This window comes from Panthera onca, chromosome F1, assembly GCF_046562875.1.
Source record: "Panthera onca isolate mPanOnc1 chromosome F1, mPanOnc1 haplotype 2, whole genome shotgun sequence".
In the NCBI taxonomy this organism is placed as follows: Eukaryota; Metazoa; Chordata; class Mammalia; order Carnivora; family Felidae; genus Panthera; species Panthera onca.
In genome coordinates, this window is record NC_138355.1 from 16,952,356 (window position 1) to 16,978,762 (window position 26,407).

Below are 26,407 nucleotides of genomic sequence, written 5' to 3' on the forward strand. Positions count from 1 at the left end.
TTCTATTCATTCATCTTATACACTGAAAGTTTGCTAAACTCATTTATTCCAGACGCATTTGGTTTTTCAGATTCCATAGGATTTTCTTCATAAACAATCATGTCACCTGTGAATAAAGAATTTTACTTTTTCCTTTTTACTTTTATACCTTTTGTGTGTTTTTCTTGCTTTATTAGACTGACCAGAACCTCTAGTACAATGTCAAACAGAAATGGTGAGATCAGACATCCTTACTTGTTCCTGTCTAGGGGAAGAAAACATTCAGCCTTTCACTATTATTAATGATATTAGCTGTAAATTTTTCATAGACACCCTTTATCAGATTGAGGAATCTACCTTCTATTCCCAGTTTACTGAAGTTATATATATATATGTATTTTTTTTCTGATTATATATATATATATAAGTATATATATATATAAGTATATATATAAAATCAGAAATAGTTGTTGGATTTTGTCAAATATGCTTTCTATATTTATTGAGATTTCCCCCCCTTTTTCCCTTTTCTGTTAATATGGTGAATTACATTAGTTGTTTTTTAAAAAGCCAATCATGCATTTCTGAGAAAAGCTCACATAATCATGCATTATTCTTTAAAAATATTGTTTGATTAGATTTGCTAAAATTTTCTTAAGAATTTTTGCATTGATGTTCGTGAGGAATTTGAATCAGTAATTTTCGTTTTTGAAAAATGTTTGTTTATTTACTTTGAGAGAGCAAGAGTACCTGTGCAAGTGAGGGAGGGGCAGAGAGAGAGTGAGAGAGAGAGAATCTCAAGCAGACTCCATGCTTAGTGCAGAGCTGATCTATCCCACCAATATGGAGATCATGACCTGAGCCCAAATCAAGAGTTGGCGCTTAAACCAACTGAGCCATTCAGGCATCCCAGTAATTTTCTTTCCTTGAAATGTCTTTGCTGGTTTTGGTATCAGTGTAATGGTTGCTTTGTAGAATGAGTTGGGAATATTCTTGCGCCTTTAATTATCTGGAAGCATTTGTGTAGAATTGGAAATGTTCCGGGGTGCCTGGGTGGCTCAGTCAGTTGAGCGTCCGACTTCGGCTCAGGTCATGATCTCGCAGTCTGTGAGTTCGAGCCCCGCGTCGGGTTCTGTGCTGAGAGCTCGGAGCCTGGAGCCTGCTTCGGATTCTGTGTCTCCTTTTCTCTCTGCCCCTTCCCCGCTCATGCTCTGTCTCTCTCTCTCTCTGTCAAAAATAAATAAACATTAAAAAAAAATAAATAAAAGAATTGGAAATGTTCCTTCTTAAATCTTTGATAAAACTTACTGGTGAATTCATCTGAGTCTTGAGTTTCCACATGTTACAGTTTTAACTGTAATTTAATTTTAATTTCATTTCTCTAATAGATGTAGGGATATTCAGGCTTCAGAACAATTTTCCACCTGAGTGAGCTTTGATAATTTCTGTCTTTAAAGGAATTTCTGTCTTCTCCTTTGGTGACTTCAGTGATATATAACTTGGAATTCTTGAGGTTGTTCCTCAGTTCACTGATGCTCGATTCATTTTTTTCCTCAACCTCTTTTTCTCTGTGTTCTATTTTTAATAATTTCTTTTGTTGTATATTCAAATTTACTAATAGGGAGCCCTGGGTGGCTCAGTCCATTAAGCGTCAGATTTCAGCTCAGGTCATGATCTCGTGGTTTGTGGGTTCGAGCCCTGCGTTGGGCTCTGTGCTGACAGCTTTGAGCCTGGAGCCTGCCTTGAATTCTGTGTCTGCCCTCTTCCCACTTACACTCTGTCTCTCTGTGTCTCTCAAAAATGAATAAATGTTAAAAAGATTAAAAAAAAGTTTACTAATGTTTTCTTCCACGTTTAATCTGCCATTAATCCCATCCACTGTATTTTTCTTTCATCTCAGGAGTTTTATTTATTTATTGTTTTAATTTATTTTTAATTAATTAATTTTTTAAAGTAAGCTCTAAGCCCAACGTAGGGCTTGAACTCACAGCCCTGGCATCAAGAGTCACATGCTCTACTGACTGAGATAGCCAGGTTCCCCTCATCTTTAGTTTTCATTCCTAGGGGTTTGTTTTGGGTCTTTTTATATCATACAAATCTCATATATTTAATCTCTAGCTTAATGTGTGAAGTACAGTTATAATGACTTTTTAACGTCCTTATCTACTACTTGTACCATCTTTACTTTTTGTAGTTGGTTTTGATTGATTTTTTTCTCCTTGTTGTGGGTTGCTTTTTTCTGCTTCTCTGCCTGCTTGTTAGTATTTGATTGGATGCTGAGCATTGTAAATTTAAAATTTTAGGGTGCTGGATACATTTGCATACCTGTAAGTATTCTTGAACTTTATTTCAGGATGTAATTAAGTTACTTGGAAACAGTGTCTTCCTTTTGAGTCTTGCTTTGGAGTTTTGTTAGTCAGAAACACACAGGAGTGTTTAGCGTAAGGTTGATTTTATGCCCCACTATTGAGGCAAAATCCTTCTGAGTAGTCTAACTAATGTCCCATGAATTATGGTTTTCCACTTGGATGAATTACTCCTGATCCTATCCATGTGAGCTCTTGGGATTATTTTCTGATCTTTATAGTCCTCTACTGAATACATGAGGAGACCCTCTGCCTTGCACATTCTAGTCCCTTGATTTGTCTGGGCTCTCCTATGTGTATGTTTAACTCACAATATCTACCTATCAGTGTCATGGCCCAGAAACTCTCTCAAGACAGTAAACTGGCTCAATCATAGAGCCCACCTCATTTGGTTCCCATCTCCCAGGGCTCATTTTCCTTTATTACCTGATGTCCAGTGTCTTGAAAATTATTGCTTCTTGTATTTTGTCTTGCATTTTATTTGTTTCAAGTGGGAGAGAAAATCTGATCCCTATTACTCCGTTCTGTTGGAAGTGGAAATCATAGCATGTAATTTGATCCTAATAACCTTGTTTTTCAGTGATTTTTTTTTTAATTTTAATTTCTTAGTTGAGAGAGAGAATACTCATGAGTGGGGGAGAGGGGCAGAGGGAGGGAGGGAGAGAGAGAGAGAGAGAGAGAACACCCCACACAGGTTCCATGCTCAGCACAGAGGCCAGTGTGCGGCTCAATCCCACGACCCTGGGATCATGATCTGAGCAGAAACCAAGAGTTGGATGCTCAACTGAATAAGCAATCCAGGTGCCCCCAGTGAGTATTTTTTACATCTGTTTTTCACATGAGAAAATTTTGGTTTAGAGAGGTTTAGTTCTAAGCTAATTAAAGGTAAACCCGGGGTTTAAATCTAAGTATGTTTTCTTACAAAGCCTGTGTTCTTTTCACCATGTTGGGCTCATGGAGTTGTCTGAAAGGCATCCTGGGTTCCATGATGTTTAAGCTTAGTCCAGTCATGCAAGGTGACTCTGCCAGGGAACTCAAGGGAAACTTTCAACTATTACTCGTTAGGCCGTGACTGACTTTTCTTCCTAAAGGTCACACTTTCCAGCCTGATTTCCTGGCTGCAATTCCTTTAAAGCAACAACCTTGTCCTATAAAGTTATTTGTCTTTAAAACTCTGTTCTCCTCCAAGTGCTCAGTTCAGTACCTGGCCCACACAAAGTTCCTTGGTAAATGATCATTGAATGAATAAATAAATGAGTGCAGGTATGGTTGGCTGAAGAGAAGGGCGCAGTTCCCTTCCTTGCCTTTTCCCCAACAACCACAGCACAAGCGTGGCAGGCCTCTGGACACCAATGAAATCACATTAGCATCAGCGATCCGGGGTCTGGCTCTGCTGGCTCAAGCGGGACCTCTAGGCCTCTTGAAACTCTTTGCCCCACTCTGTAACAGCATTTCTAAAATTTTTTTTTTTTTTTTTTTTTTTTTTTTATTTTTTAATATATGAAATTTACTGTCAAATTGATTTCCATACAACACCCAGTGCTCATCCCAAAAGGTGCCCTCCTCAATACCCATCACCCACCCTGCCCTCCCTCCCACCCCCCATCAACCCTCAGTTTGTTCTCAGTTTTTAACAGTCTCTAATGCTTTGGCTCTCTCCCACTCTAACCTCTTTTTTTTTTTTTTTTTTCCTTCCCCTCCCCCATGGGTTTCTGTTATGTTTCTCAGGATCCACATAAGAGTGAAACCATATGGTATCTGTCTTTCTCTGTATGGCTTATTTCACTTAGCATCACACTCTCCAGTTCCATCCATGTTGCTACAAAAGGCCATATTTCATTTTTTCTCATTGCCACGTAGTATTCCATTGTGTATATAAACCACAATTTCTTTATCCATTCATCAGTTGATGGACATTTAGGCTCTTTCCATAATTTGGCTATTGTTGAGAGTGCCGCTATAAACATTGGGGTACAGGTGCCCCTATGCATCAGTACTCCTGTATCCCTTGGATAAATTCCTAGCAGTGCTATTGCTGGGTCATAGGGTAGGTCTATTTTTAATTTTCTGAGGAACCTCCACACTGCTTTCCAGAGCGGCTGCACCAATTTGCATTCCCACCAACAGTGCAAGAGGGTTCCTGTTTCTCCACATCCTCTCCAGCATCTATAGTCTCCTGATTTCTTCATTTTGGCCACTCTGACTGGCGTGAGGTGGTATCTGAGTGTGGTTTTGATTTGTATTTCCCTGATAAGGAGCGACGTTGAACATCTTTTCATGTGCCTGTTGGCCATCCGGATGTCTTCTTTAGAGAAGTGTCTATTCATGTTTTCTGCCCATTTCTTCACTGGGTTATTTGTTTTTCGGGTGTGGAGTTTGATGAGCTCTTTATAGATTTTGGATACTAGCCCTTTGTCCGATGTGTCATTTGCAAATATCTTTTCCCATTCCATTGGTTGCCTTTTAGTTTTGTTGGTTGTTTCCTTTGCTGTGCAGAAGCTTTTTATCTTCATAAGGTCCCAGTAATTCACTTTTGCTTTTAATTCCCTTGCCTTTGGGGATGTGCCGAGTAAGAGATTGCTACGGCTGAGGTCAGAGAGGTCTTTTCCTGCTTTCTCCTCTAAGGTTTTGATGGTTTCCTGTCTCACATTCAGGTCCTTTATCCATTTTGAGTTTATTTTTGTGAATGGTGTGAGAAAGTGGTCTAGTTTCAACCTTCTGCATGTTGCTGTCCAGTTCTCCCAGCACCATTTGTTAAAGAGACTGTCTTTTTTCCATTGGATGTTCTTTCCTGCTTTGTCAAAGATTAGTTGGCCATACGTTTGTGGGTCTAGTTCTGGGGTTTCTATTCTATTCCATTGGTCTATGTGTCTGTTTTTATGCCAATACCATGCTGTCTTGATGATGACAGCTTTGTAGTAGAGGCTAAAGTCTGGGATTGTGATGGCTCCTGCTTTGGTCTTCTTCTTCAAAATTACTTTGGCTATTCGGGGCCGTTTGTGGTTCCATATGAATTTTAGGATTGCTTGTTCTAGTTTCGAGAAGAATGCTGGTGCAATTTTGATTGGGATTGCATTGAATGTGTAGATAGCTTTGGGTAGTATTGACATTTTGACAATATTTATTCTTCCAATCCATGAGCAGGGAATGTCTTTCCATTTCTTTATATCTTCTTCAATTACCTGCATAAGCTTTCTATAGTTTTCAGCATACAGATCTTTTACATCTTTGGTTAGATTTATTCCTAGGTATTTTATGCTTCTTGGTGCAATTGTGAATGGGATCAGTTTCTTCATTTGTCTTTCTGTTGCTTCATTGTTAGTGTATAAGAATGCAACTGATTTCTGCACATTGATTTTGTATCCTGCAACTTTGCTGAATTCATGTATCAGTTCTAGCAGACTTTTGGTGGAGTCTATCGGATTTTCCATGTATAATATCATGTCATCTGCAAAAAGCGAAAGCTTGACTTCATCTTTGCCAATTTTGATGCCTTTGATTTCCTTTTGTTGTCTGATTGCTGATGCTAGAACTTCCAGCACTATATTAAACAGCAGCGGTGACAGTGGGCATCCCTGTCGTGTTCCTGATCTCAGGGAAAAAGCTCTCAGTTTTTCCCCGTTGAGGATGATGTTAGCTGTGGGCTTTTCATAAATGGCCTTTATGATCTTTAAGTATGTTCCTTCTATCCCGACTTTCTCAAGGGTTTTTATTAAGAAAGGGTGCTGGATTTTGTCAAAGGCCTTTTCTGCATCGATTGACAGGATCATATGGTTCTTCTCTTTTTTTTTGTTAATGTGATGTATCACGTTGATCGATTTGCGAATGTTGAACCAGCCCTGCATCCCAGGAATGAATCCCACTTGATCATGGTGAATAATTCTTTTTATATGCTGTTGAATTCGATTTGCTAGTATCTTATTAAGAATTTTTGCATCCATATTCATCAGGGATATTGGCCTGTAGTTCTCTTTTTTTACTGGGTCTCTGTCTGGTTTAGGAATCAAAGTAATACTGGCTTCATAGAATGAGTCTGGAAGTTTTCCTTCCCTTTCTATTTCTTGGAATAGCTTGAGAAGGATAGGTATTATCTCTGCTTTAAATGTCTGGTAGAACTCCCCTGGGAAGCCATCTGGTCCTGGACTCTTATTTGTTGGGAGATTTTTGATAACCGATTCAATTTCTTCGCTGGTTATGGGTCTGTTCAAGCTTTCTATTTCCTCCTGATTGAGTTTTGGAAGAGTGTGGGTGTTTAGAAATTTGTCCATTTCTTCCAGGTTGTCCAATTTGCTGGCATATAATTTTTCATAGTATTCCCTGATAATTGTTTGTATCTCTGAGGGATTGGTTGTAATCATTCCATTTTCATTCATGATTTTATCTATTTGGGTCATCTCCCTTTTCTTTTTGAGAAGCCTGGCTAGAGGTTTGTCAATTTTGTTTATTTTTTCAAAAAACCAACTCTTGGTTTCGTTGATCTGCTCTACAGTTTTTTTAGATTCTATATTGTTTATTTCTGCTCTGATCTTTATTATTTCTCTTCTTCTGCTGGGTTTAGGCTGCCTTTGCTGTTCTGCTTCTATTTCCTTTAGGTGTGCTGTTAGATTTTGTATTTGGGATTTTTCTTGTTTCTTGAGATAGGCCTGGATTGCAATGTATTTTCCTCTCAGGACTGCCTTCGCTGCATCCCAGAGCGTTTGGATTGTTGTATTTTCATTTTCGTTTGTTTCCATATATGTTTTAATTTCTTCTCTAATTGCCTGGTTGACCCACTCATTCGTTAGTAGGGTGTTCTTTAACCTCCATGCTTTTGGAGGTTTTCCAGACTTTTTCCTGTGGTTGATTTCAAGCTTCATAGCATTGTGGTCTGAAAGTATGCATGGTATAATTTCAATTCTTGTAAACTTATGAAGGGCTGTTTTGTGACCCAGTATATGATCTATCTTGGAGAATGTTCCATGTGCACTCGAGAAGAAAGTATATTCTGTTGCTTTGGGATGCAGAGTTCTAAATATATCTGTCAAGTCCATCTGATCCAATGTATCATTCAGGGCCCTTGTTTCTTTATTGACTGTGTGTCTAGATGATCTATCCATTTCTGTAAGTGGGGTGTTAAAGTCCCCTGCAATGACCACATTCTTATCAATGAGGTTGCTTATGTTTATGAGTAATTGTTTTATATATCTGGGGGCTCGGGTATTTGGCGCATAGACATTTATAATAGTTAGCTCTTCCTGGTGGATAGACCCTGTGATTATTATATAATGCCCTTCTTCATCTCTTGTTACAGCCTTTAATTTAAAGTCTAGTTTGTCTGATATAAGTATGGCTACTCCAGCTTTCTTTTGGCTTCCAGGAGCATGATAAATAGTTCTCCATCCCCTCACTCTCAATCTAAAGGTGTCCTCAAATCTAAAATGAGTCTCTTGTAGACAGCAAATAGATGGGTCTTGTTTTTTTATCCATTCTGATACCCTATGTCTTTTAGTTGGCGCATTTAATCCATTTACATTCAGTGTTATTATAGAAAGATATGGGTTTAGAGTCATTGTGATGTCTGTATGTTTTATGCTTGTAGTGATGTCTCTGGTACTTTGTCTCACAGGATCCCCCTTAGGATCTCTTGTAGGGCTGGTTTCGTGGTGACAAATTCCTTCAGTTTTTGTTTGTTTGGGAAGACCTTTATCTCTCCTTCTATTCTAAATGACAGACTTGCTGGATAAAGGATTCTCGGCTGCATATTTTTTCTGTTTAGCACACTGTAGATATCGTGCCAAGCCTTTCTGGCCTGCCAAGTTTCAAAGGAGAGATCAGTCACGAGTCTTATAGGTCTCCCTTTATATGTGAGGGCACGTTTATCCCTTGCTGCTTTCAGAATTTTCTCTTTATCCTTGTATTTTGCCAGTTTCACTATGATATGTCGTGCAGAAGATCGATTCAAGTTACGTCTGAAGGGAGTTCTCTGTGCCTCTTGGATTTCAATGCCTTTTTCCTTCCCCAGTTCAGGGAAGTTCTCAGCTATAATTTGTTCAAGTACCCCTTCAGCACCCTTCCCTCTCTCTTCCTCCTCTGGGATACCAATTATGCGTATATTATTTTTTTTTAGTGTATCACTTAGTTCTCTAATTTTCCCCTCATACTCCTGGATTTTTTTATCCCTCTTTCTTTCAGCTTCCTCTTTCTCCATAACTTTATCTTCTAGTTCACCTATTCTCTCCTCTGCCTCTTCAAGCCGAGCCATCGTGGATTCCATTTTGTTTTGCAATTCGTTTAAAGCGTTTTTCAACTCCTCGTGACTGTTCCTTAGTCCCTCGATCTTTGTGGCAAGAGATTCTCTGCTGTCCTGTATACTGTTTTCAAGCCCAGCGATTAATTTTATGACTATTATTCTAAATTCACTTTCTGTTATATTATTTAAATCCTTTTTGATCAGTTCATTAGCTGTTGTTATTTCCTGGAGATTCTTCTGAGGGGAATTCTTCCGTTTGGTCATTTTGGAGAGTCCCTGGCGTGGTGAGGACCTGCAGGGCACTTCCCCTGTGCTGTGGTGTATAACTGGAGTTAGTGGGCGGGGCCGCAGTCCGACCCGATGTCTGCCCCCAGCCCACTGCTGGGGCCACAGTCAGACTGGTGTGTGCCTTCTCTTCCCCTCTCCTAGGGGCGGGATTCACTGTGGGGTGGCGTGTCCCGTCTGGGCTACTTGCACACTGCCAGGCTTGTGTTGCTGGGGATCTGGCGTATTAGCTGGGGTGGGTAGGCAAGGTGCACGGGGGCTGGAGGGGCAGGCTTAGCTCGCTTCTCCTTAGGTGATCCACTTCAGGAGGAGCCCTGTGGCAGCGGGAGGGAGTCAGATCCGCTGCCGGAGGTTTGGCTCCGCAGAAGCACAGAGTTGGGTGTTTGCGCGGAGCGAGCAAGTTCCCTGGCAGGAACTGGTTCCCTTTGGGATTTTGGCTGGGGGATGGGCGGGGGAGATGGCGCTGGCTCCTTTGTTCCCCGCCAAGCTGAGCTCTGCTGTCCGGGGGCTCAGCAGCTCTCCCTCCCTTTGTCCTCCAGCCTTCCCGCTTTCCGAGCAGAGCTGTTAACTTATGACCTCCCAGACGCTAAGTCGCGCTTGCTGTCGGAACACGGTCTGTCCGGCCCCTCCGCTTTTGCCAGCCAGACTCGGGGGCTCTGCTTGGCCGGCGAGCCGCCCCTCCGCCCCGGCTCCCTCCCGCCAGTCCGTGGAGCGCGCACCGCCTCGCCGCCCTTCCTACCCTCTTCCGTGGGCCTCTAGTCTGCGCTTGACTCCGGAGACTCCCTTCTGCTAATCCTCTGGCGGTTTTCTGGGTTCTTTAGGCAGGTGTAGGTGGAATCTAAGTGATCGGCAGGACGCGCTGTGAGCCCCGCGTCCTCCTACGCCGCCATCTTCCGGAACCAGCGCATTTCTAAATTTTTAAGAATTCATGAGAGAATAACTAACAAATACTTTGAGCTGTTGGGGAAAAAAAAGCATGAGCTATAATTACATAAATAGAAAGTGGTAATTTTTTTGTTCCCTCAAGTCATAAACCAAAATTCTGTACTAGCTTTGGACTAGTAAATGTAACCTGTTAGTAAGAAAGCCATGTATCTCATAAAAGGACACTTTTCTTCCTAAGATACCTCCAGCTTAAACAGCTGTCGCTGGCCAGGTGATGAGAGGCCCCTTCTGGCACACTCAGCCATGACCAGGAAGCCCGAGCACTTTCCTCCTAGGAAATCCTTTGCAGTCCTTTGGCCATGGAACGCAGAGGAGGAGCCAGAATAGGAATTTCTGCCCTAGTCCCGCACATTATGAGCCTATGTCCTTCAGGCATGGTGACATCCCCATTTATTACTTGATTCTACAGAATGGTTAATCTTCGAGGCTGCTTTTAGAGCCCTTGGGAATCCAGTTAAATTTAACTGTTGTTTATGGAGCATATGCTGTGTTCCCAGCTTGGTGCTCTTACGGAGGTGGTCTTTGGCTTTCTGTTTGGGGGAGGTCTCACCCCTGAACTCCTAGGTCTGAGGAGAGAACACTGAGAGGTGACACTTTGGAGCCTGGGTGCATCAGCTTTAGAGAGAGACTGATAGCTCTGAAGGCTTATGGACCTCTGATAGGCATGCCAGAAGGTTCTTTGCCCTTTCTAAATCTTTCCCCACCCCCTGCAATACTTGGAGATGCTACAATGTTTGAAATGAGTTCAGGTAAATCCGATGAAATATGATATAGGTGCTGAGTCATGTGCATTTTAATTGCTTTTTAAAGTTCACTCTTAGAGTGGGTGTTTAATATGTGTTAGTCACATCCACATGTTTATTCATTTCATATTTATAATAGTTTGGAGATCGATGCTAGCATTTTCTCCATTTTCCCCAGATGTGGAAACTGGAAAGGATTTAGGCGTGTGCCAGACAAATCAGAAACTGAAATTTTAGGGGCGCCTGCGTGGCTCAGTCGGTTAAGCGTCCGACTTCAGCTCAGGTCACGATCTCGCGGCCCGTGAGTTTGAGCCCCGCGTCGGGCTCTGGGCTGATGGCTCAGAGCCTGGAGCTGGCTTCCGATTCTGTGTCTCCCTCTCTCTCTGCCCCTCCCCTGTTCATGCTCTGTCTCTCTCTGTCTCAAAAATAAATAAACGTTAAAAAAAATTAAAAAAAGAAACTGAATTTTTAGTAACATTTGGCGTGCTGATTCTAGTTCCACTGCTCTTTTCACCATTGCTTTCTCTCAACGGGACCTCTTTTTGAGCCAATAACATTGGGGTTTTTTGTTTGTTTGTTTGTTTAGCTTTTGGATTTACCTGTCAGTGGTAAACAGCATAGGTAGAAGAGAAAGCACTAACTTTGTGACATTAGATTAACCTTATTTTAAGTCCTGGATCCATCACTTAAAGCTTTGTGACATTAAGGGGCACCTTGGGTGGCTCAGTTGGTTGAGTGTCTGACTTCAGCTCTGGTCGTCTCATGGCTTGTGGGTTGCAGTCCCTCATTGGGCTCTGTGCTGAAAGCTCAGAGCCTGGAGTCTGCTTCAGATTCTGTGTCTCCCTCTCTCTGCTCCTCCCCCGCTCACACTCCGAGTGTGTGTGTGTCTCTCTCTCTCTCAAAAATAAACAAACATTAAAAAAAATAAAAAAAAGCTTTGTGACATTGGGCAAACTACTTAAATTCTCTGACTCTCAGTTCCTTTACCTATAAAGGAAGGATAAAAGCATCTGCCTTCCAGTGTTGTTGTTTTGAATATTCTGAGAGATTATGTATCTAAATGCCTGGCACGATAAATACTGAATTATCTATGACCATCCACACAGGTCTCATTGTTTTCATAATGCAGCCTCTCATTCCAGTTGAAGCTTCACCTCCATCAATCCTTCCCTTATTATTTTAGACTTTGTAAATCTATCTTTCCTCTGAGTTATAGCATTTACAACCTCAGTATCCTAGTTAACAATTAACTATGTATTGTTCTATGTTCTTAGTCCCTGACTAGATTGGAAGCTTTGGGGAGCCGTGGACTAGATCTGAGCTCTCTGTATATTCTCTATGGCATTGAATATATTCTGGGTATGCAATACATACTTTATGCATACTTTGGGGAGTAATTCTTGTAGTAGAAAAGAAGCTGGGCTATTCCATTGCCATCAGCTTATACTAACATGTCTAGCTCATATTGTTATAGAGACAGTGAAAAGATAGAAGGCAGACTTTATAGGTCTCAGCACACCTGTTTGTGGCAAGATAGGAGACTTTGGTAATGTATCTCTTCTCCAGGTTACCCAACCCATAGTGGCCTATGCACTGAGTCAAGATGGCACAGAGACCAAACCATGAGTTTCAAAGCATCAGAGTTTCAATCTCACAACTATTCTGACCGCCTTTGGGTCCTTGAGCAAGTCTGAATCTGTTTCTTTAATCTTTAAAATGGGGATAGGGTGCCTGCATGGCTCAGTTGGTTAAGCATCTGACTTTGGCTCAGGTCAAGATCTCACGATTTGTGAGTTTGAGCCCTGTGTCGGGCTCTGTGATGACAGCGCGAGCCTGCTTTAGATTCTTTGTCTCCCTCTCTCTCTGCCTCTCTCTCTCTCTCTCTCTCTCTCTCTCTCTCTCTCTCTCAAAAATAAATAAATAAACATTTTAAAATGGGGATAATAGTCCTTTGCAGCACTATTGCAAAGATAAAATGAGATTTATTAGGTGGAAGGATTTAGTAAGTGGTAACATGCTATAAAATGTTTTTTTTTTTAATCTTTTTTATTAAGAAGAATTGGATCCTTGTTTTCACCACATGAAAAAGTTGGAGAAGAGTAAAACAAAGGAAGCAAAAAGCCAATTTGGAGGTACCCAGACAGTGCTCATCCAGAGTCAGGGAAACAGTGAGATAATTTCTGAGAAGGGAACCTGGGGATACTAGTAAGTTTATGAGCCAAGTGCAGACAAGGCCCCCAGTCAAAAGAAAAAAAAGGGGGCCTTCCTTTTCCGAAGGCCTGGAACACTGAGTCAGCTAAGCATGGGTTGGAGGGATCTGAGGAGGAAGAGTGAGAGACAAGTATGATCTTGAGGGTCAGAACTAGAGAAAGTGCCTGTGGAAGGATCAGAACTGGTGTCAACCCCAGGGGCCCAGGGGGTGATGGTGACAAGATTAGCTGATATTTACCAGACATATTCTATTCCAGGCATGGTGGTAGGTGTTTGACAGGCTGTATCTCATGAGGTAGGTGATGCTGCTATCCCTGCTTTACTGGTGAAGAAACATAAGCTTAGGGAGGGTAAGTCATCACAAGACCAGCTCTTGTCCTGCCTGACTGCAGATCTTACCTCTCAGCCATTGCGTCCTACTTTCTTGAAACTTGTGAACTTACATCACCACTTAGTCTGTTTACCTCTAAACGTTTCACTTGGGAGTAAAAACTAGTTGTGTATGTGAACACACCAAGATATGCAGCAATTTCGGTCCAGGTTGAGAGGTTGTTGCCCTGGAGAAGAGAAAGCGTTGCCCTGGAGACAGATACACATAGACACATATGCGCAGACCTCATTTTCTTTGATTTCCTGGTCATTGTGGCAGCAAAAATTTACCAGAGGCAGTGACGGAAACTCAGGTTAATGGAGGAAAGGGGGAGGGTGGTGAATTTTCGGTTGGGGACTGTCCTGCAGGAGCCCCATTTCTTCTCAGCAGTGTGGCTCAAGATCACAAGCTGTTCCCTGAAGCACATTCACCTCTTCCTGGATCAGTGCTTATTTCCAGAGCTCTGCAGGGCTTCTGGTATATCCTGACCATCTCCTGGGATGTGACCCTAATATTTCACTCTTGATGCTGCTTATTAACCTAACATGACAGTGTAGTTGAATGGGATGGGCCTGTGAGTGAAAAGTTGTTTTGTTTTTTTTTTTTTTTAAATGGCTAGAAGGATCATTAATTTCAATATGAAGAAGAGATTTCTCAATTTATTCCTCAAATTTTTTTCTTGAGTCACCTCTTTGTGGTGATCAACTGTACTAGGTACAGAGATGAATAAGCCCCTAGTCCTAAGGAGCTAATGTAAAAATGTAAATGTGATACATTGTGATTATGACTAGAAATAGAAGTTCCAACAATTAAAGCCTCCCTCAATTAGAATAGATTACAAAGCAAAGTCACAAGTTTTCCCATCTCTGGAAGTTTCAAGCAGACTCTGAATAATAACCTGGTCATGACTGGATTACTGGATGTTGACATGGATGTTGACATGGACCATGTCTTGACTATATGATTTGAAAATATTCTCTTCCTGGAATGCTAAGGCTGTATTATTTTATGCAGCAGTTACAGTGCTGTGGCGGTTGTGGGGTTAAGGCAACAGAAGCAATGTGGCAGATGTTCCGGGTTTCCTCCCCCAAATCTGTCCTCTCTTTCTCAAGTAAGAGAAATCCAACTTTGTCCCAATTATGTACAGCTTAAAATACTCAGCTTGCAACTTGCACAAGGGTAGCCTTGTGACACCGTTCTGACCAGTGAGATGTAAGATCAAGTCACCAAGTGGAGCTTCTGGGAAGCTTCTTGTTAAAGCTGAGTCATCTGGTAAGTTTCTTTCAGCTTTCACATTTTGCCTTTTGTCCCCTCTGCAGTTTTTATTTTCTGCTAGGAACTTGGCTGTGATGCCTGGAGATGGGATAGCCATTTTGTGACTTTAGCAAAAACCATTTGCTAAAGATAGTAGGACAGAAAAAGAGAAGGAACCTGTATCTCTGGTACCATCCTAGATTCTCTTTACCAGCCCTGATTCCATACACGCAGACTTTTTGTTACAGGAAAAGATAAACCACTATTTAGTTAGATCACTGAAATTGAATTTCTGTTACTTGCAGCCAAATATACTCTTAACTTATATACACAATATAGTGAAAAACATGACTTGGATTCAAATTGCTTTTTCATCATTTATGATCAAGGAGAAATTAGGCAAATTACATGAATCTCATGGAATGTCAATCTCATATGTAATTGACATGAATAATGCATGAATCTTACAGGGGTTTGGAGGAGGATTAGAGATAATATGGGTGAAGTGGTCCAGCATAGTCCCCGGTACGCAGAAGGTACACCTTAATAGATGTTTCTTTGATTTTTGTAGTTGGATATCTTCCCAATGGAGGCCCTTGAAATGATTAAAAAAGATGCTCATGTTATTGATGGGCAGACTCTGTAGTAGGGATGCACAAATGACTCATAGATGTGTGGAAAGACAGGATTACAGATTCTATTTAGATTTATTTTCATCTTAACCTTTTTAACATTTCTACTTTGAGTACGTTTTATGTGTAAGTGTAGAAATACATGATATAATTTATAAATAAAATAAATGCTTGGGGTACATAATAAAAAAGGTTTGGAGACCACTGCCTAGTATAACCTACATCATCAGAAAAGATTTCTGGGCCCCATGAATCAGAAACTCTTTGGTGGGACTGAAAATTGCATTTAAAAAACTGCCTAGGTGAGTCTCACATTCACCTAAAATTTAAAACTATACCTAATTTGGAACCTAAGTTTAGAATAGGGGAATTTCTCCTTATATAACCCAAACCTGTGGTGCCAATATTTTCTAGAATTTAGGGCCCTTAATGTTTAGTTCCTTTTTTAACTGCTTATGGTAGCATAAGAGTAGTGAACTCATGATTAGTATTCAAGATTATTAAGCCTAAATTTCAGACGAGATTGGGCATATTCAGACTGTAGATAAGCCTAAATTTCAAATACATCTGCCTGAGCCTGGAACTGCAAAGGCAAGGTAAGGAAGTAGGTAAAATTTACCTTTTTTGATCTTGTTTCCTTTGTTGCAGGGTCACTAGAGTCTCCTATTCCAGAAGACTCACTATGCTCTCATAATAACTCAGAGTTTCACAGGACCCTCCTTTGCTCCCTCTACTGCCCTCTGCTGAGATTGTATCATGCTGCTATAATTCAAGTAATTCCCTGTGGTAGTGATGGGCTATTTAGGGAGACAGTATGGAATTATGAATGAAAAGATACGAGTTTTGGAATTTGTTATACAACAAATGCTCATAAATATATATTGAAGTCTTATATGATAGGCATTGTGCTAAGCACTATGGATCTAAAATTAGAAGGTAAGTGGTTCTTTAAAGAATGTGAAGATTAGTGTGGAAACCACATAAACCATTCATTACTGTGAAGTGACTGCTGTTGTACAGGTATAAACAAAAAACACTAGGAGTACAGGAGAAGAATGTGCAGGTCTGCTTGGGAGAGTCAAGAAAGTCTTCCAGAAAAAGTATCACATGAGCTGAAAGATGCAGAGTTTTACAAGAAAGAGTGTTCTGGACAAGAGGACTCAGCTGGGCAAAGCCCAGAGAAGGAGAGAGCTGGAAAGTTCTAGAAACTTGGAGTGGTTTGGTTTTTGTGTATCATAAGTTATGTAGTGGGACTGTCAGGAGAATATGGCAGGGGCCAGGCCCAACCATGCCATACACAGGAGTCAGGTTTCATACTTTTAGCAACTTTTAGCATACCTTTGTATTTTAGAATGATTGCTCTAGCAGCAGAATGGAGGATAAGTAGGAGGGGACATCAGCCTAGAAAGTAAAAGGTTAGTTAGAAAGTCAGTGTCATTGACAGGTGAGAGATGATGAGGACCATAAAGAAGCTGGTGTTGGGGATAGAGTTGAAAGATAATGAGGGGTCCACACCAATAAGACTTGGTGATTGACTGGATATGAGCAGTGAGGGATACTCAGGTTTCTATCTTAAGTAATTAGGTGAATGGTAGCACCATTTTCCCAAAATAGGATGCTAGAGGAGGGGACATCTTCCTGGTTCTGCCATTCTCTGGTAATCTGAACTTGACAAGTTACTTGACCTTTCCAAATCTCACTTTTCTTCATCTATAAAATGAAACTGTATGACCATTAGGTGTAAAGTATGTAGGAGGCACTTCATCCATGAAGGCTAATAATAATAATCCATGAAAACCAGTTCTTCAGATATTAAAATGTATAATATTTTACCTTTCCCAAGTAATACAATGCTTTAGTAAAAAGTGCATGTGTGTTTAGAAAGTCCTTATTTATTTGTGTATATTTGGTTGTATGGCTTTTTATCTCATAAAGAAGCAGTGGAAAAATATATACCAGATTATATGAGTACAAGATGGTCCCTGATTTATGATGGTTCGATTTAAGATTTTTTCACCTTATGCATTCAGGAGAAAAATTAAAACAAACTTTTTAATGTTTGTTTATTTTTGAAACAGAGAGAGACAGAGTGTGAGCGGGGAAGGTGCAGAGAGAGAGGGAGACACAGAATCTGAAGCAGGCTCCAGGCTCCAAACTGTCTTCACAGAGCCTGATGCGGGGCTCGAACTCACAAACCGTGAGATCATGACCTGAGCCAAAGTTGGACACCCAACCAACTGAGCCACCCAGGTGCCTCAGGAGAAAACTTTTTTAAAATTAAAGTTTATTTATTTTGAGGGGGGGGTGGCACAGGCAGAAAGAGAGAGGGAGAGAGAATCCCAAGCTGTCAGTCCCACATGGGGCTTGAACTCACAAACCATGAGATCATGACCTGAGCTGAAATCAAGAGTCAGATGTTTAACTGACTGAGCCACCCAAGTGCCCCGAGAAACTGTGCTTTGAATTTTGAGTATGTACTTGGCCATATTTTTGAATTTTGAGTTGTGAACCACAGCTCCCAGACAGCCACACAATCACGATCAAACAACCAATACACCACTTAACAGCCTTTCTGTACCTGTACAACCATTTTGTTTTTCACTTTCAGTATAGTATTCAATAAATTACATGAGATATTCAACACTTTATTATAAAAGGCTTTGTGTTAGATAATTTTGCCCAACTGTAGGCTAATGTAAATGTTCTGAGGGCATTTAGGTAGGCTAGGCTAAGCTATGGGGTTCAGTAGGGTAGGTGTATTAAATGCATTTTCAACTTACAATATTTTTGATTTACAATGGGTTATTGGGGTGTAACCCCGTTGGAAGTCAAGGAAGATCTTTAGTTACCTATGGGATGGAGATGGGAATATGGGAAGTGGAGGAGGATAGACATAGGAATGAGAACAAGATTTTTAAATAGGTATCATTTTGTTTTAATTTTGAACCATGTTTGTATTATCTTTTTAAGACATTAAATTAAAAAAAAGTAAGTCCTGGGGTGACTTTAATGATGTGAATATCAGACATATGTTCAGTGGTTTCCACCAAAAGTCCTGGGGCTTTTTTACCTCCCTGCCTTTGTAGACCTGACCTTTGTCCTGGAATTTTCTTCTAAATCTCCCCTTCTTTTCTTTTCTAACTCCCACTTCACCTCAGGTCTTAGCTCAAGCATCAGTTCATTCCTGTTACAGCTCTTTCTTTACTACCCCTTTTCATTAGATTCTCTTCTCCTGTTTTCCCATGGGATCTTGTGATAGCTGTAACCACGGCTTTTCTTCAAGTGAGCTGTAATTATTAATTTATTGTCTTTCTGACCATTATACCATGAGTCCTTGAGAGTGAGAAGAGTCTTATGTAACTGTATCACCAGCATCAGACACTACTCATAGCTTATCATAAGTGTTCAAGAGATGCTTATTGAATGATTTTGCAATGTATGTGTAATGATCTCATGCCATGGACTTTTGGAGATTGTTCCTATTTCAAACATTAGGCATTAGGCCAATGCACTGATTCTTTTTCCCTTCCTTCCTTCCTTCCCCTCTGCTTTCTCCTTTTTCCTTCCTTTCTTCCTTCTCCCACCTCCTCCCTTCCTTCCCATCCTCCTCTTCCACCTCCTTCTTTTCTTCGTCTTCATCTCCGTCTCCTTCTCTTCTTTCTCCTCTTCCTTCTCCTCCTCTCTTTCCTTCATTTCTTTCTTCCTTGAATAAATACACAGGTTGTCACCTATCCTGTTCTCTCAGTTGCAGTTGCTGTATATGAAGCAGAAATCCCTTACCTATGAGATTAACATAAACAAAGGCAAAAATCCACTCATATAGAATACCAAGGCCCAAGGGAAACCAAGAGCCTTAAAAGAAATTCAGAAGTTTCTCTGATTAGATTGTGATCTCTTGAAAAGCAGAGACTATATTTCCCACCTTTGTGCCTGCCCCTGGTACTTTGCATAGTGGCTGGTGCAGAGTAGGTACTCAATAAATGAGTGCTAAACTTAATTGAAAAAAAAAATAACAGGGCATGTCTTAGCTTCTCTTGAGAATTTTTATCTAGAGGGGAAGAGCTATGAATTTTGAAAATTAAATGGTTAAATATATACAGAAGCAGGAAAATGGTTGTGTATGGAACTGAAGGACAGGTAGATGTCGGCTCAGTGTTTCCTTTTTCACCAGTAACTGTGTGACCTTGGCTAAATCACTTAAATCTAAACCTGTCTTCACTTGCAAGACATGCACGCATGCACACACATGCAATCTCAGATGGTTACTAAGATAATTGAATGAATTAACCAAAGCAAAGGCCTTAGCACATGCTTGTCACCTTGTAATTTACTCAGTGTTGTTTCATTGAGCATGCTTTTGTTCAACACGATATCTAGCTATTATATCAAAAATTTTTTAAGGCCCCGTCAATAGTATAGGTCTTAAACTTACAAAACCTGAAGGAATCTCAACTAAGAAAGAAATTGGGGAAGAGTCTGGATTAGAAGGCAGTCAGCTGAGGGTACTTGCCTCTCAAATTGAGTTCTTGGCTAAAGCTAAAATTGGAAGACAAGAGAAATGAGACTTTGGAGTCATAGATACCGTGCAGCACAAAATGATTAAAGCAAAGTGCAGTGCTGGCTTGTGGTCGTGTACTTGTTATTTTGGAAGTACAGCCCATGTGCACCTCTCTCTGTGTCATTTCAGCAAATACGCTTTAGTTTTGGGTGAAGTGGAAAGAGGTGGGATGGCAGAGGGACACTGGAGGACTGTCGGAGACAATATTTGAGGATAGGACCAAATGGACTAATATTCCTAGTGCCTTGTAACTCATTGATTGCCAGGAACCTGGCTGAGGCAGAGCAATGGTTTATTCAGCTTTTATTCAGCTAAGCGCCCTGTTGACAACAAAATGTGTCTGAGTCACAGGGGGTCAAGTGACTGCAGCTTCTCTGATGAGTCATTGTCTTGCCTCCACTAATGTCCCAGCAGCTGGGTCTGACTTGTTTACTGAGAGAAAGCTACAGCTGTCTGCAGGTACAGACTGTTGTGCTCCACATCTCACCAGCAGAGTGAGCATGCTTGGTTTGGGAGTATTTGTATTCCTGGAAGGTCTTGAAGTGTAGCAGGCAGGGGCTGCCCAGTGTGATGTGACAATGTTCTTTCCTCAAAATTGGTAACCTCAAAATGAGCACCTGTTTAGATTGGGACTTCAAAGGGTTGAGCAAGAGTTAGAAGGTGTGAATAGGACTGATATATATTGCTTAGGATCTTAGCAAGGCTAGTGGCTAATCTACACTGGGCAATTGAAGAATGCTTAATAGACTATTTACAAAGGTGTGGGTAGGTTCAGGGAAACAAGTGATGGTGCAAGAGTCCCCAGGAAAACCAGAGTGGGGAGCCATTACTGACAAAGCAGGGGCAGGAGTGGTTACTGGGGTAGGAGGGAGTAGAAATATGTGGAGGTCACCTGGGAGGATCTGTGACCATCACTTAAAGAGTGCAAACAAATTATAGTTAACCAACAGGAAGGGAGCTAGAGGAATAAATCCCAACCTCACTCTCCTTCTACCTTCTCTCCTTATGTCCTTCCACTGGCCAAATCCAACTGGAAGGCAGAGAGCAAAGGAGCTTTTGATGCTGGCCATAGAGATTGCCTCCTAGGGGAAAGGGCAGAGTGGAAAAGGTAGAGATGGGATCAGGGGGCAAACAAAAAACTTGTGGCACAACTTGCTTACTAATCAGGTTAGTTTCTTCTCTGGTTCTTAGTTTCATTCATCATAAAATGGAGAAATCACTCTACCCACTGTTGGCTACCCATTGTTGTGAGAATGGAATGAGATAATATAGGTAGAAGGTTTTGAAAAGCCATGAAGGGCTTCGTGAATGTTGAGTATGAAGTTGTTGAATAGCTACTACTTTTCAAGGAGGAAGGAACTACAATGTCACGTGACCAGCATTAATCCCTTACTTCCCAGTTAGTTCACCAGCCCTTCTTTTTTTTAAATGTTTATTTATTTTGAAAGAGTGCAAGTATGAGTGGGAGAGGGGCAGAGAGAGAGAGAGAGAGAGAGAGAGAGAGAGAGAGAGAGAAAGAGAGAAGGTATCCCAAGCAGGCTCCTTGCTGACACTGACAGTGTAGAGCCCAATGTGGGGCTGGATCACACAAAATGTGACATCACGACCTGAACCAGAAGTCAAGAGTCAGACACTTTACTGCTTAACTGACTGAGCCATCCAGGCACCTCCACCAGCCCTTCCTGAGACCCTAGTAGGTATATAGTCCATACCTGATGCTGAGTGTGAGCATGGGAACAAAGGTGGGTAGGCTATATTAAAAAAAGGTGATACAGGGTGTAACCACTACTCCTTCAAAAGCTTGTTGGAAAGAAAGATAAGAAGGTATGTGTATATTCCCATACCTACATATGAAATGTATGGAAAGTTATGAAGGTATCTCTGTGAGTACATGCACACGCACACTCACAAAGTAATGAAGTCACAGATGCAAATGAAGCATCACCTTCATTGATTAGAGTTGAACAGGGACAATCAGAAGAGGTAACACTAGAAAAATGGACTCTGACTTGGAAACTGAGCCTTGAGATGGCAGCCTACTGACCTATTGAGAGTTTCTTCTGTTATTTTTCTTCCAGGTTTAGGAATGGACCTTTTCGAATAGAGGATGAAATATCTGAGTTCTTTGAACTTACGTCTTTGTTTCTTCTTCTTCCTAATGCCAGGCATAGTATTCTGAAGGTTGTCAGGAAATGTTTGTTAAATGAATCAGTAAAAAAAAAAAAAAAAAAAATATATATATATATATATATATATATATATATATAGTATTTAGTGCTACCAGGTTAAGTGAGAGAATGCCTATGATAACAGTGCCTCCCTTGAGCTGTGGTCCCTATGAGAATTCTTCCAAGGGTGTTTGAAGTAGCACTGCATGCAAAAGAGGAGTCCCTGTGAATGAGTTTAGCATACGCTTTTGATAAGTGATTTGCATAAGATTAGCCTGTGCATAGACTGCAATCTTAGAAATTTCCAGACAGAAAATGCTCTCTGGAAGATGTTCCATTTATTAAGAGCCTATGACATGCCAGACATGTTTCTTCAATCCTTTGCTTCTGGGCTCAGTATAAAGTGATGAATAAGGGTGGTTAATCTCCCCCAATAGTTGTCAGGTTATTGCAAAGTTTAAAAACAGTGTCTGGAATTCAAGTACTGTTGCATAAATGTTAATAATCAAGGACTCAAGAGTGTGACAATGAAAGGGAATGTTAAGGTAACATCGTCTAAACATTGGGCAAATATCAGTGGAAATGATATAGGCGTGGGACTGCTCAGAAACACTGCTGTGGATGCAGAAATCAAGACTTTACTCCCGTGGGGAATAGCCCAGAGGAGAGCCCTGGAACAATGCTGAGGCTTCTTGGGCTTTGAGAGGAATACGTAAATGGTAGGAGCTCTTGAAACAGGCTGATCGTTGTGTATAAAAAGCACAGCCTGCATCTAGTATCAGCTTCCTGCAGAAGAGAACATCACCTGCTCAGAACTCTGAGGGTCACAGAAGAAGGCTTGTTTCAACCCTGCTCTTTTCCAGGCTCAGGGCTGTGGGTGCACAAAGCTGACCAAGGCCCTGACAAGGCCAAAGAACAACTGTGCCCCATCTCAACCTGAAATTCAGACTGCCAAGCCCCTGACAAGGGCTGTTGGTGATGGGGTGTGTATATACCTAGGTGTGCCCTCCCTGTTGGATTTTTTTCCCCACTTTCTTTTATTGAGGTAAAATCCATATAACATAGAATTAACCATTTTTTTTTCAAAGACAATTGGAATGTTTTATTTCATAAACTGATAGGATATTTGCTTTATTGCTTTATTATTCCATTTATTTATTTATTGAAATTATAGTTGCTTAATATATAGTGCAATATTGGTTTCATAGAATTAACCATTTTAAAGTGTACAATTCAGTGGTATTTAGTCCATTCACAATGTTGGTAACCATCACCTCTATCTAGTTCCAAGATATTTCATCATCCCAAAGAGACACCCCATACCAATTAAGCAGTCATTCCCCATTTCCTCCCTCTGCCCAGTTCCTGGCAACTGGGTTTTGTCTCTATGGATATATCTATTCTGTGTATTTCATGTAAATGGAGTCATACAATCTGTGGCCTTTTATATCTAGGTTTTTTCACTTAGCGCAATGTTTTTGAGGCTCATTCATGTTGCCACATGTCAGTAGTACATTCCTTTTTACGGCTGAGTAATATTCAGTCTATGTATATGTCACCTTTTGTTTATCCATTCATCAGGTGGTGGAAATTTGGGTCATTTCCACTCTGGCCATTGTGAATATGCTGTTATGGAACTTGTGTGCCAGGTTTTTTGGCATACCTATTTTTAATTTGGGGGGCGGGAGTAATATACCTTGGAGAGGAATTGCTTGTTGGGTGATATGCTAATTCTATGTTTAACTTATTGAAGAACCACCAAATTGTTATCCACAGCAACAGCACAAGTTTAGATTCCCACCAGCAAATGTATGAGGGTTCTAATTTCTCCACATCTTTGCCAACGATAATTTCCCATTAAAAAAAAAGTTAGCCATCCTAGTTTGTGTGCAGTGTTATCTCACTGTGGTTTTGATTTGCATGTCCCTGGTACAAATGATGCGAGGCGTTTCTTTATTCCCTGTTGAATTTTAACTCAGTGGAAATATTCTAAAGCTACACCTTTCTGCCTATGAGTGGATCTGTAGTACGATTTAGATAGCAAATTCTTGCATGTAGATTTGCTTAACTCTCTATGAGTCAGATGGAATAGAAGTATTTGCAAGTAGAGCCTAATAAACACTCCTGGACAATGGTGTGGATATGGAAATAGATGAAGAACTTTCTCAAAAGCAGTATTTATTAAAACTATGCTACTAATAGGACATTGATTTTTTTCTTTTTCTTTTTGCTCTGAAGTTTTATTTTAAAATCTGCCCTAGAAAAAAAAAATCTGTCCCAGAAAAACAAATGAGACAAATAACAAATCTCCCACTTTATGGACTTGAGTATCTCTTAAAATGGAGCAGCCAAAACTCATGCGTTTCAATACTGCCTTTGTTGCTGAATGACCTCTGACGTTTTAGAAGACTCCTCACTTATATACTATATTAAGACATCCCTCTGTGTTTCATTTCCACTGGCTCTAGTTGGGGGGATGATGATGAACTCCTACCAGTGTTGGCAGGGCTCTTGGGAAATTCTAAGAAGAAACCCACGAGTGAACTCGGGGTGATGACGTTGTGAGGAGCTTCTAAGTAAGCCATCCATTTTGATATACCTGCCTTAGACTGGATTTCCTCCTTCATTAAGGCCATTAATGGCCCTTTTTATGCCAACTTCTTGAGGCAAATGGACAGGGTAATGTGTCTCCAATTAGAGAAAGAGAAAACTGAGTGTCCCCAGAATAGTCTCATATCACAGTTAGGCTTGTTAGCTGCAAAAATAGATCTACATCAAAATAGAGAAATGTGGAAAATGTTATGAAAATAGAAACCATATTGTGCACTACCTTTTTTGATAAGTAGGTTAGCTCTCTAGAATTCTTAAGTTTAGAAGAGATAAGAAACTAAATAATGTAGTCCAGCATTCTTTGACTGATCTGGTATTAGGTTGGGTATTGGGGTCATGTCTGTGATCAGGCCCTGATTAGGTTTTGCTTGCTGGTAATTTTTTTCTTACTGCTAAATCTCAACATCCCATCTCTAATATGTAACTTGAATGTTTTTAACTGAGAGCTGAGACTGAATCTATCAAAAAAAATTTAGTCCCACTCTTGTGAACAGTGATATTCTTCTCATTATGTCAACCATACTTAGCATTCCCTGAATTACCTAGTCAGTAGGATCCTAGCTGGAGGCCCCTTGCAGATAAACAGTGCCTGCCTGTATAAAAATTGTCAGGATAATTATTTTTCCTGGGGGTAAAGGTATGTCAAAATGATTATCTTAGTAGGGAGAGAAGATAGCTAAGGAGAGTTGATGGTATTCAGGTGGAAGGTCATGAAAAGGTTGCTAAAATCTATTGTCTCTTCTCTGCCATCTTCTATCTCCTGTTAGCAACATATAAGGTCATTTTGCCAGAGAAATAAATTAGGTCAGTAAATAGTCATTGGATGAATCTACTTTAGATGGATGAGTTACAAGGTCCTCAACTGTGATCTACAATCACACCGATCTTGAGTTGTTGGAAACTGGTCTTGAGTACTCTGAGATAGATGTTATCATACTACTGGGACATATTAAGAATATATAATGAACTCTCATTCTCCTTTCTTATTTGGATATTATCTTTTCAACAGAAATGTTCTCTTATTCCTGGTAGGATTGCAGGTAAATATAGGGTGACCTGTTTTGTTTTTGTTTTTGTTTTTGTTTTCCCTAAATCTGGCAACTCTACTTCCTGGGCACTTAGCTAGATTATACTTCCTAGTGTTCCTTGCAGTTGGATGTAGCTGTGTGACTGAGTTCTACCAGTGGAATATTTGTGGAAGTGATGTATCATTGTTAGGACTGGCCCATAAAAACCTCTCTTGTATGCTCCTGTATGTTCTTGTCCTTTTGTGGTTGGCTAGAATGGAGACAACTTCTAGGGTAACTGTGGAAGCTGCATGTTGAAGTTAGAAGTTCCGTTAGACTGACTGCCTGGTGAAAGACTACCCCTATTAATTTGTTTACTTTTCTGTACTCTACAAGCAAAAAAAAAAATTTACTGTGTTTGAGCTATTATGCATTTTGTGATCTATTATATTTGTTATGTAAGTAGTTTACTTAACCAATAACTATGTCGGTTGGTTAAGTCATTTTTATTGGTAACTAAATTACTAGATAGGGAGAAAACTTAGCATGAGACAGCTAACTTAATAAGGTGGGAATTATTTATAAATTTCAAGAGCAATACTCTACAAGTGCCCCAATAGGCTTTTGCTGTGTATAAGTGACTCTGAAACTTAGTAGTTTAATATAACACCAATCCTCCTATTATCTCTCTGAGGTTCCAAAAATCAGGAATTTGGGAAGGATGTAGCTGAATGGGGTAATATTACAGTGCAGTTCAATTCAGTAGCGATTTAATGTGGAAACCCATCTTGTGGAAGCCATGATTTGTGCTGTGGAGAGAAGTCAGGAAAGTAGATAGCATGATGCTGAGCATTAAGAAGCTTACAGTACTACTAGACTTGCTCACATGGATAGGCTCAAAATCATAAAACCCCTAATTATGTTGCTAAAATCATCTATTCAGCAAATATTTAAGCATGTACTAATGCACCAGGTACTCTACTGGGCACTGGGTTTGTAACTATGAACAAAACAGACAAATTCCTTTCTTCACGGAGCTCACTTTCAGGC

The 26,407-nt window shown here is 40.4% G+C and overlaps 1 long non-coding RNA gene across 4 annotated transcripts in view; it reads left to right on the forward strand.

Moving 5' to 3' along the window:
* The window catches only part of LOC144614956 (uncharacterized), a 42,168-nt gene that overhangs the window by 3,483 nt on the left and 12,278 nt on the right, over window positions 1–26,407 (forward strand). The window lies entirely within an intron of this gene.